The following is a 16,447-nucleotide window of genomic DNA, read 5'->3' on the forward strand; positions in this document are numbered from 1 at the left end:
TCAGTCACAAAGTAAGTTATACTTTCAATGTGTAAAACAAGTTTAGAAAAAAAGAGATTAATTCCACATGTCATTCAGCTTTTCTTTTTAATAAAACAATATTTTTTTTTACTAGATATTCCTATCTCCTTTTATCAAAATAAAAAATAAATTACTATGGGGAAACTTCTTAATTTTGACCAGCAATAAAATATAACTGAAATACTTTAATTTGTTTCTGAGTGTTCATTTTACAGTCCGTTTTTCCACACATTATAGAATCATCATAGAATGGTAGGGTTGGAAGGGACCTTTAGAGATCATCCAGTCCAACCCCCCTGCAGAAGCAGGTCCACCTACATCAGGCCACACAGGAATGTGTCCAGGAGTGTTTTGAAGAACTCCAGAGGAGATTCTGTACCCTTCCTGGGCTTGTGCCAGGGCTCCCTCACCCTCAATAGTTTTTCCTTATGTTTAAATTGATTTTTTTGTGTTCAGGTTTCTTTCCATTACCCCTCATCCTGTCACTAGATATAATAGAAAAAAGTTTTGCCCCAACCTCCTGACATCCACCATTTAGATATTTGTTAACATTAATGAGATCCCCCCCTCCTCCAATCTAAACAGTCCCAGTTCTCACATCCTTTCCTCATAAGGAAGATGCTCCAGTCTCCCGATCATCTTGGTGGCTCTGTGCTGGACTCTCTCCAGCAGTTCCCTGTCCCTCTTTAGCTGTGAAACCCAGAACTGGACACAGGACTCCAGATGAGGCCTCACCAGGGCAGAGTAGAGGGGGAACAGAATCTCCCTTGACCTGCTGGCTGCACTCTTCTTGATGCATCCCAGGATGCCGTTGGCCTTCTTGGCCACGAGGGCACATTGCTGACTCATGTTCAGTTTATTATAATCTCTTTAGTAATTCAATATGAAATGTTTCTTCTTTCTATTAACACATTGTAAGATTTTTCTTCCTTGACTGGTGACTCAGTGCTTTATCTGCAACAAATATACATTCCCCATTCACTGGTCACCAGGTTCTTTTGTGACCTTGAGTTGCTGTGGGAAATAACTAACTTATAATATTTTTTGCCTTTTAATTGCCTCTCCCTTTCTTTAGCTTCCTTCCAATGTAATGAAAACTTCCCGTAAATTTTTAATTTAGTGTTTGTATAAATATTACCCAGGAAAAATTTTCTATCCCTTTTACATTATTATTTATATTTATTGGGCTATGTTCAGAGTTATTCGTGTACTGGTTTTAGAATACGGCCTCCTAAATGTGGATGTGTTCCCTTCAGAAAGAGGTTATACAGCAAGTTTTAGCCATTCTTATAACAAATAGGATGAAACACAAAAATAGAGTAGTAAGACCACTAGGGAAAATGTCTTGCAAAATAAACTTGAGACATCTGTGAAACCGAGACTTAAGTAGTCTGACAAAAACAGTGCCAACTTTGAAACATTTTAGAGCAAAGACTACTTCTTACCACATACCTAGCAGGTGTTTCAGCTGGGTTTACAGTGCAGATCACAGCATGCACACACAGATACACAAGCTAATAAAGTTACCTACAGTAAGCAGTAGAGTATATCAGCATGTGGAAATTTCTGGGGCTATCCGGCTGTTCTCCACTCACACCTGAGAAAGGTTAGATAGCATGGTGCAACCCTTCACTGTGCCATGCAGGCATAGTGATTTCTTTGTATACTGAGCCTTGACAACATCAGATGAAAGAAAGGAAGGAGAAGAAAAAAAGTCCTGCAATTTTAAAGTGCCTTTCTGAAAACTGGCCAGAATCCACGGGTGAAACATGACACCTGGATGACGTACTGATACCGAAAGTCTGAACATCCCCCATCACCTCAGCTAGCTGCAACATTGGTTTCCTTGAACTTTGCCTTTAGACATTTGCCTATGTATGTGTTTGTTAGAAACCTCCTGTGGCACAACATGAAACACCATATAGGCATGAAATACCAACCTGCTGATGGCCCTGAAGAGGAATTATGTGATTTTCTCTAAAAATCCTGACTTTGTGCTTTGACAAGTAATCTAAAAAATCCACTATCAAACCCAAAGCACAAAGCTGTGGCATTGAACCCCCATAGCTCTTGCATGTCCAGACAGAGGAGCACATGGACTTCTACCTGACATATTCCCTGACTTCAGAATATTTAGGTAAACTACACAGTGTCAGGGTTGGACTTATATCATATCATATCATATCATATCATATCATATCATATCATATCATATCATATCATATCATATCATATCATATCATACAACACTATATTATATTCTACAATACTATATTAATATAATATAATATAATATAATATAATATAATATAATATAATATAATATAATATAATATAAATATTTATATATTATATATCTTCTAGGTCTCTTCTCAGAAAAAAATAAAAGGAAGCAATGAAAACCGGATGATGCTGAACATGGATATTGCTGGTGACACTGTGTTGCTGAGTACATACTTAAAAAAACATGTTCCAATTTAAATGCTATCTCCCAGTTACCTTCCTCTAAAGTACAGATAATGTCTCTCCTCTTTTACCACCTCAGAAAACAAAAAAATCCTACTCCTGGCAACCTTGTTTAACCACACTTACTTTAGACTCTTATGCAGTCTTCTTACATGCAACAGCTAAAAGGAATGAAGATAACAGTAAAAAATGGCATGATTATTTCTAGAAGAAGGAAAAGAGAAAATTCTACCTGCGTAGTGTCCTGTAGTAGGGAGAAGGAGGAACTGATTTACAACTTCTGCTCCTTTTTTATCTACAAGCTCCACCTTCACATTGTGACAGGAATCAGGAGAAATGAAACTGAATCTAACATGAAAAGGAACTTGCTTTATGATAGCTTTGGAAAATATAATGATACAAAACAATGGATTTTTGTTCATTTTATTTTCTTGTACACCACCCAACTTTTGTCCTGACTCATCAATGACAAAAAAACAAAACTGAGGAGCACAGCTGGACAGCTCCTTGCTTGGATGTACTATGAGGCAGAGTGACAGGTGAAAACGACAGAGGTACTTGGGAATATTGTCTATGAGCAACAATTCCCTTACCTCCCCCCAAAAATCAGCTCACTGAGTCAGCTCGCTCACATTTTGGGCAAAATCAGATGTGTCAAGTGGAGACTGGGAAAGCTGCTGTGCCCTTCTCCCAGTGCTGACCCTGTGCCATCCAGGGCACCCTTTCAGTCTCTTCACTCCTCCATGCAAAAAGCAAAGAGACGCAAAGGGTGATTTATCAGTGTTATGGCTGCTCCAGGGCAGCTGAGTTCTTGAGCTGTTTCTTAGGTCCTTGTACTTTTTTCTCAAGATTACTGTGTCAGGATTCTCCTTCTTCTGATGTGTTTGCTCTCCTGTGCTAAGTTTTTGTGTTTTTATACGCTCTAAGTTGTTAAGCAGAATCAGCTTGCTTTGTCCAGTCAGGGGCTTTGCCAGTCTGATGTGTGATCATCCCTTATTTCTCACTTCCTCTGGTTTTGACTGCTGCTTTGGTCAGCTACTCTCAGTTCCTGGCAGTTTTTGTGGGATTCAAGCTGCCTTATTCTACTCTGTGGGTCTGACTGAACAGCAATTGCAGTGCTCATTAGAGCCAGCCCTTCTTACTTCCTTGTCCAGCAGTGACTTGGGGAGCTTGTTTCTGACCTCTGGCTGCAGGCATGTGTCAGGGAGCATGTGGATCCTTAGATGAGTTGGGTAGTATTAATTCCATCTGACATTATGAACCTGTTTATAAATGTTGATAGAGTCAGCAGTAGTAGTTTTGTTTACTGCTTGAACCTGTGGTTTATAATTGTTTAGCAGAACACTGAACATTTTGATTAAATCGCATTTTCTTTCTTGTTCCTGTTTATTTTGATTGTGTGTACCTCTACAACATTAAATTGGCATAGTGGGCAGGAGAATATCAATAGAGGAATTATTTCTCCCCCAGATATCAAAGAGATGAAGGAGAAGTGGATCAACCCAGCAGCAGTTGTAGAGAGGACAGAACAATACTTTGGAAATAGATGAGATGATAAAGACAAAGGAACTATGTGTGCCATCCCAGATGCCTGTTTAGCTGAGGCACAAGATCATCACATCTATTATAAAGACTAAGAAAAAAATAACTCAGGGAAGCGGATTGTTCAAAAGGAAAAATGGAAAGAGAAAGAGAGTGGATATGCCTGTTAGAACAAAGAATTGGAATCATGCCAGCACAAGCAAAACCAAAGTCCCTCAGAATTGTCCAAATCCAAAAGTTGATCACAGGTGCAGATCCCAAGGATTGTGACGAGGATGTTTTAGGAGACTCTGGGGAGAATAGTTCCAGAGAAGTGGAGGAAGCAGAGGAAAAGGATGTGTGACCTCTTATTAGAAGAGAAAGGTCCAAAGGTCAGCAAGGCGTGAACCCCTGAGATACCATCTTCATGACCCCTTGAATAGGACCCAAACTCAGTGAATTGCAAGCTGAGTTCTCACGTAAGCCTGGTGAAACAGAAAGTGAGTATCTGTGGAGAGTTTCCTTAACAGGGCAGGGACTGATTACTGCTGAGGAGTGAGGAAATGAGTGGATTCTGGGAAACACGAGTGTTTTTTCATGATGGGCTGATAGCTGACTAGTTGATAACACCCCAAGTGGCTTATCGGGCTGAGAAAATTGACTCTAAGGTTAGAGGGGAACCTATTACTATTAGGATAAAGGGGTTGTCACAGTTAACAAAAAGATTGCAAAAAAGCCACTTGTGTTCAGGCAATGTATGAAATAGTTCAGCAAGGGACACCAAATGCTGCACTACTTTAGACTTCTTATCAGAGGGTTACAGGGTGCTTTAAAAATTCATGTCCAGTCCCTTAGAGAAAGGATTCAGAGAGTCATCAAATGCAATCATCAACACCCTCAAAATCTACCCAGGCATGTATTGCCTTGAGCAGAAACATTACGTGATGTAGTTACAGGAATGAGATGAGGTGGACTGATCCCAGTGGTGGCTCAAACTTCAATAATAGAGTTTAACAGGCCAGTTGAAAACCCTTGAAAGGAATCTGAATTCTCCTTCTGAAGTCCAGGAGGGAACAACCTTTGGCATTGACACTAGGAAGACCTCCTCCAAGGTTGCATCTGCCCCTCCTGACAATAGCACAGACACAGCTCTTTCGCACCCCTGTGAAAGGAATGGAAGGAGTTAAAACCAGAAGTTTCTGATTGGAGTTTGGGCCACCCAGTCTGCATGGTAAATTCTTATTAATTGTCTGCTGCTAAGGAGCCTTGTGTACATATTTCTGTGAGCCCAAAGTGAATAAGTATAGAATTTTTAATTGATATGAGAGGCCACATTAATGTCCTAAATAGACAAATTATCCTAAATTGTATCATAATTATATCATTTTTAGTACAGCGCTGTAAAACTGTTAAGAGAACAACAGCAACAACAAAATCTCCCTTTTTTGCTCATGGCGTTGTTAGCCAAGGGATAGTTGGATCACAGCACACAGTGATCCTGTGGTTGGGCTGGGTTGGTCTCCCATATCAGGTGAATGTTGAACATTGATCCAGAAGGGAAGAGCTGTGGGCAGCAGCAGGGAAATATTATTTTGCTTCTTTCTCGAAGTAACTTGGGTGTTTGGAGAAGTACAGTCTCCCAGAACAAGGTTATTCTGCATCAAAGTCTCACCAGCCCTCAGCCCTTTCTCAGGAGAGGATTCTCAGAAGCATTGCTTGGAGTTGTAGATGGACATGGTTTTGTGAATGGGAAGACAATTGTGACCTGAACTTTCTATGCTGCTCACACACTTCTGTAAAATTACATGAAACAGGACCCCAGGGCCCTAGAGAAGAGGGATGAAAACAACCCTTACAGTTTGTTCATTTAAGCTATCAGAGGTAAGACATCAGTAAAGCAGGAGAGATCACTCTAAAGCTGGTGCTGGATATGTGCAGAGGTATTCTCAGACCAATGCTTTAAGTGGATGAAGTGAAGAGGGATGTGTAGAGTCTTGATACATTTTGAGGTCCAGACACTATATATGTCTCTAAAAATCACCCCTTATTTGTTTGTGTGGAAAAAGCTTTGAGTCTACAGGACTTTTCAGCTGATTAAATCACCATGCATGCCTGACTGAGCCTTTGAAATCTGCTTGTGATGACTAGTGAACGGTATAGCTTGTGTACTTGATACAAAAATCTACCTCAGATAGTAACACAACCATTCAGGAGGAATACCTCATTCAGAATAAATAAGATCCCTGCAAGAAGTCCTTTCTTCTGCAAAAGAAGGCTTTCAACATACTTGAAGGATCAATAGATGAGCCCTAATTTTATATCAAACGTGCACAGTGCCTTGAGAAGCATCCCTCAAAAGAAGCCCTGTACTCTAACCCTTTTCTGCTGGAAGCATCTGCTGCTTCTAGAAGTCTGAGCTATCACCTCTTTGAACTGTGCATTAAATATCTTGATATTCTATGTGATATACTGGAGTGACCCTGAGAGCAAGTATCAGTGCAAGTGAAGCTCTACTGGTATAGAATTACAAATGTTGTATGGGGCTGTAATAGCTGTTTGCTGAACAACTCCTCAGGCAATACTGTGTACCATGGTGGTAGTCCTGCACCTCGGGAGACTAGCTAACAAAAGCAGCAGTTAAGCTCCAGTTTTTACCCACAGGGAAGTATTTACCCAAATAGAGGATTATTTTTCTTTTTAATATAGGAAAGCAGAAGTTACTGTGAATGAGAGGAAGAGATCTGGTCCTGCATTTGACTCGTCAACAGTTTGAGAGCCCTCAGAGAAGAAGAGTGCTTGGCTTTGCCAGTCATTGTACAGATGGTTGTGGGTGAAAGCTCAATCATAAAAGCCCTCTCTAAATTGCTTTTTCTAGAGACTGCAGTAAGGGTTCATTTTATTAGCTTTCCACCCCAAATCTTGCACACTACAAGACATGCAGAGGCAGAACTGCTTTGTCCACGAGTGTATTTTGCTTCAGCTCTATGACTTTTGTCTTGCTTTTAAAGCAAATCTCAGGATCATCTCATGCATTTTGCCTTATGTCACAGGGGACAGTCATCACATCCAAACTGGATTGCTTTTGGATGACAGCAAGCCAGCAGATGTGCTCTAGGAGTGCACCTAGTGCACCTCAGTCACTCTCAGGTGTAGAGTCCCCGAGAGCAAAAAGAAAAAAGTTGTCCATAGCCAGATCTGTGTACAGTGAGTCCCTGGCAGTGAATATTTTGCCCTCCAGACCTGCCTCTGTTGGTCCGTGCTGAGGGAGCCAGAAAGGGCCAGATTGAACTGTAGAAGAACCAGGGCAGCATCCACCATCCCAGGGAGAGATGAACCTGAATGCATTTCTCAGCTTTGCCAGTCCATGGGTAGCTTTGTTCCCTAGTCATGTCTGGCAAACTGAGCTACCAGTTCATAAAACAGGTCTAACTATAACGTACTTGCACATGCATACCTATGATGGTAAAGAGCACTGTGCATTTTAAGCGGAGAGAACCAAAGCCTGTTCAGAAAATCCTCCATGTCAGAATAAAGCACCACAATAAATGTTATTAGATTCCTTGGTCTCTAATACAGGGCAACTACAGAGCAATTTTGGGTGGTGTCTCGGTTATAAAAGACAGAATCTAGAGGAGTCACACAGTAGTGGCTTCTGAAGGGGAAGAGACTGTTTGTTTTCCATTATTTCTGCAGAAGAGAATTGCTTTCATTTTGCTTTGAACACATCAGCTACTGAGGCAAAGTGAGCAACAGGTTATTTTCCATTCTGTTTTTTTCATAGCTCACTTGAATAAATACCTCTGTAGAGACACTGAATATTTGGTCTCCTGTCTCTAGACCAGAATTTAATGGCTGCTAGTGGAAAGAGTATTTAGCCAAGCATGAATAGCCTCTAAAATGACATCTCCTGCCTCTCAGATCCTGGGGACCAGGAGATCAGCTGCAAGATGCTGAACACAGAGAGAGCTGAAAAGGGCTCCAACTGGGAAGCTGTTGTATTTATAAGAGTAAAAGTTAGAGCATTCTGGTCTTCAAAGAGATTTACTGTGCACAGGGTGTGGTCCCTGCAGAGCTGCAATTTATTCCCTGGAGAAGAGCAGAGAGTGAGCAAATGAGGGCTGTGAGGTTAGCACAGAGAAAGACCGCTGTGTGCCCTCACCTCTAAATGGAGGGAAACAGCTTAATTCTGTAGACAGGGTTGTTACTCTGGGAACAAGGAAACTTTGATTAGGATTGTGTGAAAGGATTTTTCTCCTGAATACAGGCTTAGATTTTGTCATCCCAGGAGGCTCTAATTTTAAGGCTCGCTCTGCGCATTTTCTTTCTCAGCTCCATTTAACCTCATAAACTTTTCTAATTCCCTTTCCCTCCCTTACTGTTGAAAGGAGAAACAGGAGAGATTGCTTTCTTGCTTATAGGATCCCAGAGATGCTGCCATCATCAGGTGACAGCCTCTGATAGTGAGAGGGTCCCAAATTTGAGCACATGGATGTGTGCGGCAGAGCAATAGGGGAGTCTGGTTTCCATGACAGAGTGGCAATTTATGCTGAAGCTGAGCTCTGAGGTAACGTGGGCCAAGCCACAAGGCCTGCCCATTCCAGCAGCAGTCTATCTTCCTCATACCACTTCTCTATCTCCTGCTCAGTGGAGTTAATTTTCCTCAACATTGTTTGCACTTTGGTCCTTGGAAAAACCTTAGAAAAATAAGTTCATTCTTTTGTTCAAATATCATAGAATCATAGAATGGTAGGGGTTGGAAGGGACCTTTAGAGATCATCTAGTCCAACCTCCCTGCAAAAGCAGGTTCACCTAGATCAGGTCGCATAGGAACATGTCCAGGTGGGTCTTGAAGACCTCCAAGGAAGGAGCCTCCACAACCCCCCTGGGCAGCCTGTGCCAGGGCTCCCTCACTCTCACAGTGAAATAGTTTTTTCTTATATTTAAGTGGAACTTTTTATGTTCCAGCTTCATCCCATTACCCCTTGTCCGGTTGCTAGATACAATAGAAAAAAGGGATGTCCCAACCTTCTGACATCCACCATTTAGATACTTGTAAATGTTAATAAGATCCCCCCTCAGTCTCCTCTCCTCCAGACTAAACAGCCCCAGTGCCCATAGATCAGTGACATTTAGTTGTATGCAAGAGCCTGGACAAACAGGGTTACTGACCATCCATCTGTATTATGTATTTGAAGGAGGAGTGAGGAAGGATCTAGACTGCTGTAGAGAGGAAACTTAAAGGATGACATCTCCACTGCCAAAATTTCACTCATGGCTTTGTCATTATTTTCTCCAACAAAGGAGAGGGTTGTGAGGGGTGTGAAGAGTGAAGAGATTCCCAAACAGCCTCTCAGTGGTATTTGCCAAGTCATATCTCTAAATAAATCCACAGGTAACAGCCCCATCTGAACATGGAGAAGATACATACTCGGCGCATGCAAATACACACATGACTCTTAGAGTTATAACTTTATACAGAGACATTCTGTTTAAAATAGAGTGCTTCCAAGTCTGAAAAAACTGCTTGGTGTGGCTCAAAGCTATGAAGGTGTGGTAGTTTGATCCTTGCTGGATGCCAGATGCCCACCACACCACTCTATCACTCATCTCCTCAGCAAGCCAGTGAAGGAGAGAAAATGAGTCTCATGTGTTGAGATAAAAGCAGTTTGATAAACAAGCATCAAAGCCGCGTGCGCGAGAAGCAAAGCAAAACCAAATAAAGCTGTTACTCTCTATTTCCCATCAGCAGTGATGTCCGGCCACCTCCCAAGAAGCAGGGCTTCAGTACACGTAAGGGTTGCTTTTGGAAGGCCAAAACTGTATCTTGCCCCCCCTTACTGCTCCTCTCCCCCAGTTTATATTACTGAGCTGATGTCATATGGTATGAAATATTGGTTGGCCTGGGTCAGCTGTTCTGGCCATGGTCCCTCCCAAGATTGGGCCCACCTACAGCTATTGGTGAAGGTTGGGGAAGGAATGCTGGAGGGACAGCCCTGATGCTGTGCGAGCAGTAGTCATAATATTGATACCAACAGTAAGCACAGCACTGCAAGAGCTGCTGTGGAAAATCACTACCATCCTAGATCCACTACGGAAGGAAAGTGAATACTCGTAGGGCTGTCTAGTACATCCTCATGTTCTGCTCTTATAGCTTACCTGAAGAACTTTGTCATAGGCAAGAGGCTTTGTTCACTCAAAGAGCACGGGAAGGAATGCCTCAGTTGGGAAGTGCAAAAAGGAGACACAATGAAAGGCTATGAGAATTTGCTTCTTGCACTCCTAGCTGGTAGCAGAACAGGCACAAATTTCTACTTCTGCTGGCTACTATCAGGAAGAAAGTGCACTGTAAACGAGAGTTGGAGCACTCTTCCATTCAAGATCTTATGGGCAAAAAGCACACCTTATATATAAAATAAAACTATCAATTGATTATATATATAAATGGAAATCTTAACAGACTAACTCAACATTCATTATTATATGATCTAATTATTACAGAGAAACAAAAATCAGTACATGCAGACAGTGTGCTTATACACAAAAAAGTCACAATAATAGTAATAATACAATTAAAATTGCAACATATATTTCTTAGCTCATTCCTCCACGGTTTTATGCTTGTTGATGTTGGTGATGGGATATTACAGCAAGTAGTCAGCACTGGGAGTCTCTCCCAGGGACAAATGCAATGTTCGTGTCAATGGTTTTTTTTCTTCCTTTCTTGTTTCTTTTCTTTTTGTATTAATCTCTTCCTTCTACTTAGAGTCACATATATATGTATGTTCATAACTCATTACATCTTTCTCTTTCTTCATTGGTCTGCAGCTCCAGGTTATATCTGAATTTCCTATATATCACAGAATTGTTTCAGTTGGAAAAGACCTTTAAGATCATTGAGTTCAACCACTAACCTAATACTGGCAAGCCCACCACTAAACCTTGTCCCTCAGCACCTCATTTGTGTATCTTTTAAACATCTCTAGCCATGGTCACTCCACCACCTCAGTGGGCAGCCTGTGCCAGTGTCTAGCAACCCTCTCAATGAAGCAGTTCTTCCTAATCTCCAATCTAAACCACCCCTGGAGCAACTTGAGCCCATTTCCTCTTGTCCTATCATTCATCACTGGAGAGAAAAGATCAACCCCCACCTCACTACAACTTTCTTTCAGGTAAATCTAGAGACTCTCCCTTCAGCCAGCCTCCCTTCTCCAGACAATGATGACATTTACATAGATACTGTTAGATACTATTTCCTTGCTCTCTTTTCTCCCCCTAAAACCAGTTCTGTAGGTGAGGCTTTTTTTGTTTGTTTGGCTGTTTGCTTGTTTTAACTGACCATTAGTGAGTTGGCTGGGAAAATATTGTTCCTGTTTGCCACCTTTGTGATAAAGGCTGACATGCTCAGCTGATGGTGCTAATGATTATAAATTGGGGTGGGGGTTGGGATGGGGATAGGATTCTGAACACTTTTTGTTAAAATTTCAACTATTTGCAAGTAACTTGGAAAAAGATTATTGTGTTAATCGGAGGGCAGTGAAACATGTGAAGAGCTGTAGGAAAAATCAGGAAAGCTGAAGACAATAATTAGAATGCCATGGCATTTAGTAAACAGCACAATTCAGATCTCAGAGGATCTAAAGAAATCTTACCTTTTATATGACCATCAGTATATCATTTACTGGAGCAGATGATAATCAGGGCTAACACTTTTACCAGCTGGTGCAGCACTGCTTCTTGATGCATGAATGCTTTTTCAGGTACGGTAATATTAAGGCTGTTATTTTTCCAGTTTTTCCTTTTTCTTACAATGACAAAGCATAATTATAGGCATCATAAGAAAACACACAAAAACAGGACCAAAATTATGATCAATGAACAATTAAAAGCAGAAGAGATTATTTACTGCTAGGACAATGCTTACCAAGAACTAGTAAAATAAATATGGGAAAAGCCTGTCATTGTGTTCTCAAGAATCGTGTTTCTCCAGGTCTGATTAAGGCTCAGGTCCTATGATAAGCTACAGAGCTTAATTGCGTGGTGCTCTGCTAAGTGCTATTACAGGGAGCTTTGTCATGCTACAATGCCAGAAAACCACTAGCAAATGGGTAAGTTTAGGACCTGACTTGAAATCAGCTTTGACAGCAGTTGAGCCGTAGCAGGATGTTCAGCATTGACTATGTTAGTCTGCCAAGCTCCGTATTGCTATGGCTAGTTTCTGCGACCTACCCAGATCATGTAACTTTGAGCTGAAACGAAAGAGATAGCAGTAGTTTATCTATGTTAACTATGAATTTATACCTCCACGCAATACAACCCTTTTCACTTGAAAATTATTGATAGCATTTTCTAGATTTCCTTCTCAAGGAAATTACCAAGGCCTCACCAGAACAGGCAATAACTTACTACAGAACTGTTTGGAATTAAGGTTTCTTGTGGAAGGAACAAAACCATTCATGCAGCCTTGTGCCCTCAGCAGGCAGGAACACTTCACATCTTACAGAAATCTCCCTCATGAATGTGGAGAAGGTGAGGACAGAGGAGGGGTGGTCTTTCTCTTCCATTTTTGTTAGAGTGGAGATTTTGAACAGTCGAATGTTGAGCTCCTATTCACCTACCGTAAGGAATGCCTGCTCAGCTGGTGTGTGGAAACATGGCAAGTAGAGACTTCGGTGGAGAAGTGCATCACTGTAATGGATAAGTCTCACAGAAAGCAGAACTTTGCTACTAGGCTCTAGTTCTACCCTCTAAGTTATCAGAAGGAAAATCAGGAACTCATGTTTTCTGTTCTGGCTGCAAAATCCAGACATGCTCAAGGTCTAATTCTTCTACTTTCAGCACTTAAAAGCAAAAAAATCTGACCAGGTAGCACAATGCTGTTCTAGGATAGGAGCAAAACTGGAATTTATAGTCAGATGTGACCTCAAAGCATTAATAACCTTTTGGAAAGTCTTATTTCAAGATCTTATTTCTCTTTTCCAAGTCCAGTTGTCACAGACCTCCTGTCCCTGAGGGGAAAGGTTCAGATTCATTTCTGATACTGTTGGTAGGGAATACCCAGGAGTTAGAAAGCAGCTATACAAAAAAATAGCCACAAAAGATTTATATGAGAAGTATGACATTGAAATGTGTATTGCTTTTGGCTGAAACATAACTGTTTAAAAACCATTTTTTTTAGCCTTTAATGAGACCTGCAGTGGATAGTGGACAGGCTAAAGCATCTATCTCTGTGTTCTCATCTTTGGAAGAGGGAAAAAGTCATGCTAGAGCTGCTAGCATAAAGTTTGTATTTCAAGGAGGAGAATCTACATTTTCTACACTGCTGAAATATCCCCTGTGAAGGGGTAAAAAAACCCCTCACCACAATACAAAACAACCACCAGAAAAAGACTTCAAAGTCCCAGGAAACTTCAGAGTCCCAGGAAATGATGAATTGCGGTTGCTCCAACATTATTAAAACTACCCATCTTAATCCGCTGAATTCTAGCCGGGGTTCAGCATTTCACTTGCAGCTAAGAAGAAATCAGACATACGACGCATATATTACTTCCCACCAGGCATTATGTATAAGCATCCACTTCTCTCTGCTCTTCTAAGTGGACTACAGTCAGTGGGAGCTTTGCTTTAAGCACAGCCTGCTTGCAAAAGGGCATCTTTCACTGAAGAACTTTTCCTTTCTTGTATTTTTGTTTTAAATATAGTGGAAACTTCCCACTTAGAGGTAGATAGCATTACACAAAGAACCTAAAGAAGCAGTTACCACTAGAAAAGTGAAAATGTTACCTTTTGTTTGATTAGTATTTCCTACCACTGCCATCAAATTGGACTGCCAAGGATCCAGGGATTTTTGAGAGACATGTCAAGACCCTGAAACACTTCTCGTTCTCTTAAATAAAAAGATAAAAGAGGGCCTCTGTCCAGGTACTTCACTCTTCATGGAATTAATTGTCAGATTCACACTGGAGGGAAAACCAGGAACAATAACTACTTTTTCTAATTGCTTCTATCTAAAATATCCACCTAAATGCTCAAGAGGTAAAAGGGTCCTTCTTGTGTCCAGGTGCTGGTGGGGATATTTGAAATGGGAGCCTGCCACTGGAAAAGCACAGGAAAAGAGGCCTGGAATGTTAGAGGAGAATCTACTGGCTTCCCTCCCAGCCACAAGTGAAAGGCACGGTGATCCCCACCTGTGTCTGGCTTCCAGTGTCTCTCCAGGACACATTACCACAGAGAAGCTGGTTACTTCTACGGAGAGATGCAGAGTATCTGGAAAGACATTGATGATACCTACTATGTCATTTTGCTTTTAAAAATACAGACCCAAGGCCAGAGTAATGCTACAGACTAAAGCCCATGTTTTCCCCTTGCATTTGCCTATTAGGCTTAGAAAAATATTAATTGCTTTGCAGGTTTTAATGTTGTTTTATGGTGGTGATCCTGCATGCTGTACTAACCACCTAGAACTATTTCATAAGGCATGGTGAAGACCACAGCACCTACCTGGCCCAGAAGAGCACAGGAAATCGCTTCCTAATCTCTGCTTGTGGTTGGCAGTGTCACATGGCATCAACAGCATTCTCTTCCACCACTGCAGTTTGTTTGTGGTCTAGAACATGTGACAGAGAAGCTAAGAAAAGACATCAAGGATCCTACACCCTGTGGTCTTGCCCTCAACGACAATTAAATGTTTAACTTCATGATATTTCCATTGTTTTAAAGTCCAAAATTATTTAACAGTTGCCCATATTTACTTTTCAGAATTATAATTCCATGAAAAAATCTTTTCACTTCTCCCTAGAAGGTAGTTCATTTTAAAGTATTCAAGTTGCATGTGCAAACTTGAAATCCCACTTTCAAAACAGCTCTCTGTAAGATTGCCTCTAAGCTGAGAAGTGATTGAAGAAGTGCCACCTTTTTTGCTCAAGTGACCACTCTCGCACGATTTCTTGAGATCAGAGAGTTATCAAATTACTTAAGTCTCCTCTTCTTACCATATTTAAACATTGTGGCATGAGCACAGGAAAAAAAAGTTGATGATAGCTATTCAGCACTGCAGATTCTTGACTAGATGAATCAACTGTATCTCTGAAAAAGTGAAAACGTGACAGAGCTAAAAAACTATTTTGCAGGGACTTGTGTTGTGAAAGGTTCTCAGTTTGATTTTTGATTCCAATGATGGGTATGCATCTTTTACTGTTGATCATTTGTAGAGGATGGAATACTTGCACAGAGCAGAAGAACAGAGCAAATGTAAAGAACCGTGAACATGCAAAGAATGGAGTACTTGGACTACTTGCACAGTTCATGGTAACTGTTAAACAGAAATTGATGTAAAATAGAACTGTTACTGATGTAAGTTTAATTGTGGCCTGGGGTAGAAGGTGATGGCTTACTTACAAACTGTCTCAGAGCTTGGCACTTTGGGGACTGATGACCATTACTATTGTAATTGTGTTATTTTTATCATTCAGGCATGTAACAAAGCGTGATTAAAATATAAAGGAATAAATGTTCTGCCAGTAACAGGAGCACTGCCTGAAAAAATTACTGGTGACATGGAGCTGTACACTTACAAAAGTGAACATACACAAGTCATGCGTCTTGGCAGTGATCTGGATGACAGGAACATTGTCACTGTATCCAAAGCACATGAGAGGTGTAACTCTGTCCAAAGCACATGACAGGTTTGGTTTCACTGTTTGGTTTAATATCCCTAGGAAGCACCTCCAAGGCACCTGGAACCCAGTGCTTCAAATATCCCAAAGAATAAGCACTGAGGTCACCACTTCTGATTTTCTCCTGGCGAAAGTCTAGAGTGTGGGACTCTCCTAAGTAGCTTCATAGACCCATTTGAAGCAGAGCACACCAAGGAAGTTACAGCTGAATGAAGGTTTTAAGGTTGAGAAAAATATAAAGAAAGATTAAAATATACCAGGTAGGTTCAGTCTAGGGATGAGAGAGTCTTCAGATACATAGTAGAACAGCATAATAAGAGTCGTGATGAGTTATTCTCTGTGTAATTTACTTGGTTATTTTAGGTTAATTCAGTATCTTTGGGGAATAGCTAGAATAACAGTGAAATGCTACATAAAGCAGCTTAAACTGTGGAATTTGCCATAAGGGAGGCTTCTGAACAACAGGAAGACAACTACCAGTTAAGAAAGGCCTAGATGTAGTGGATGTGCTTCAGAAAAAGAGAAATTCAATAAATGGCTTCCATTGTGTCCTTACAATTGTGTGTTTGATTCTATAGTTAGCATGAAAAACATTTAAGCTTGCATGAAGTCACTACATGTTTTTAAAGTAAGTTAAACTTATAGGAAGAAAAAAATAATTAAAACAAACCACATATGATAAAGTGATTCCAGTAACTTGATTTTTATATTTTTACATTGCTGTTCCATTGTTCTGAGTTTGACTGGGATAGAGATGATTTTCACCA

This window comes from Colius striatus, chromosome 1 (assembly GCF_028858725.1).
Source record: "Colius striatus isolate bColStr4 chromosome 1, bColStr4.1.hap1, whole genome shotgun sequence".
NCBI lineage: Eukaryota > Metazoa > Chordata > Aves > Coliiformes > Coliidae > Colius > Colius striatus.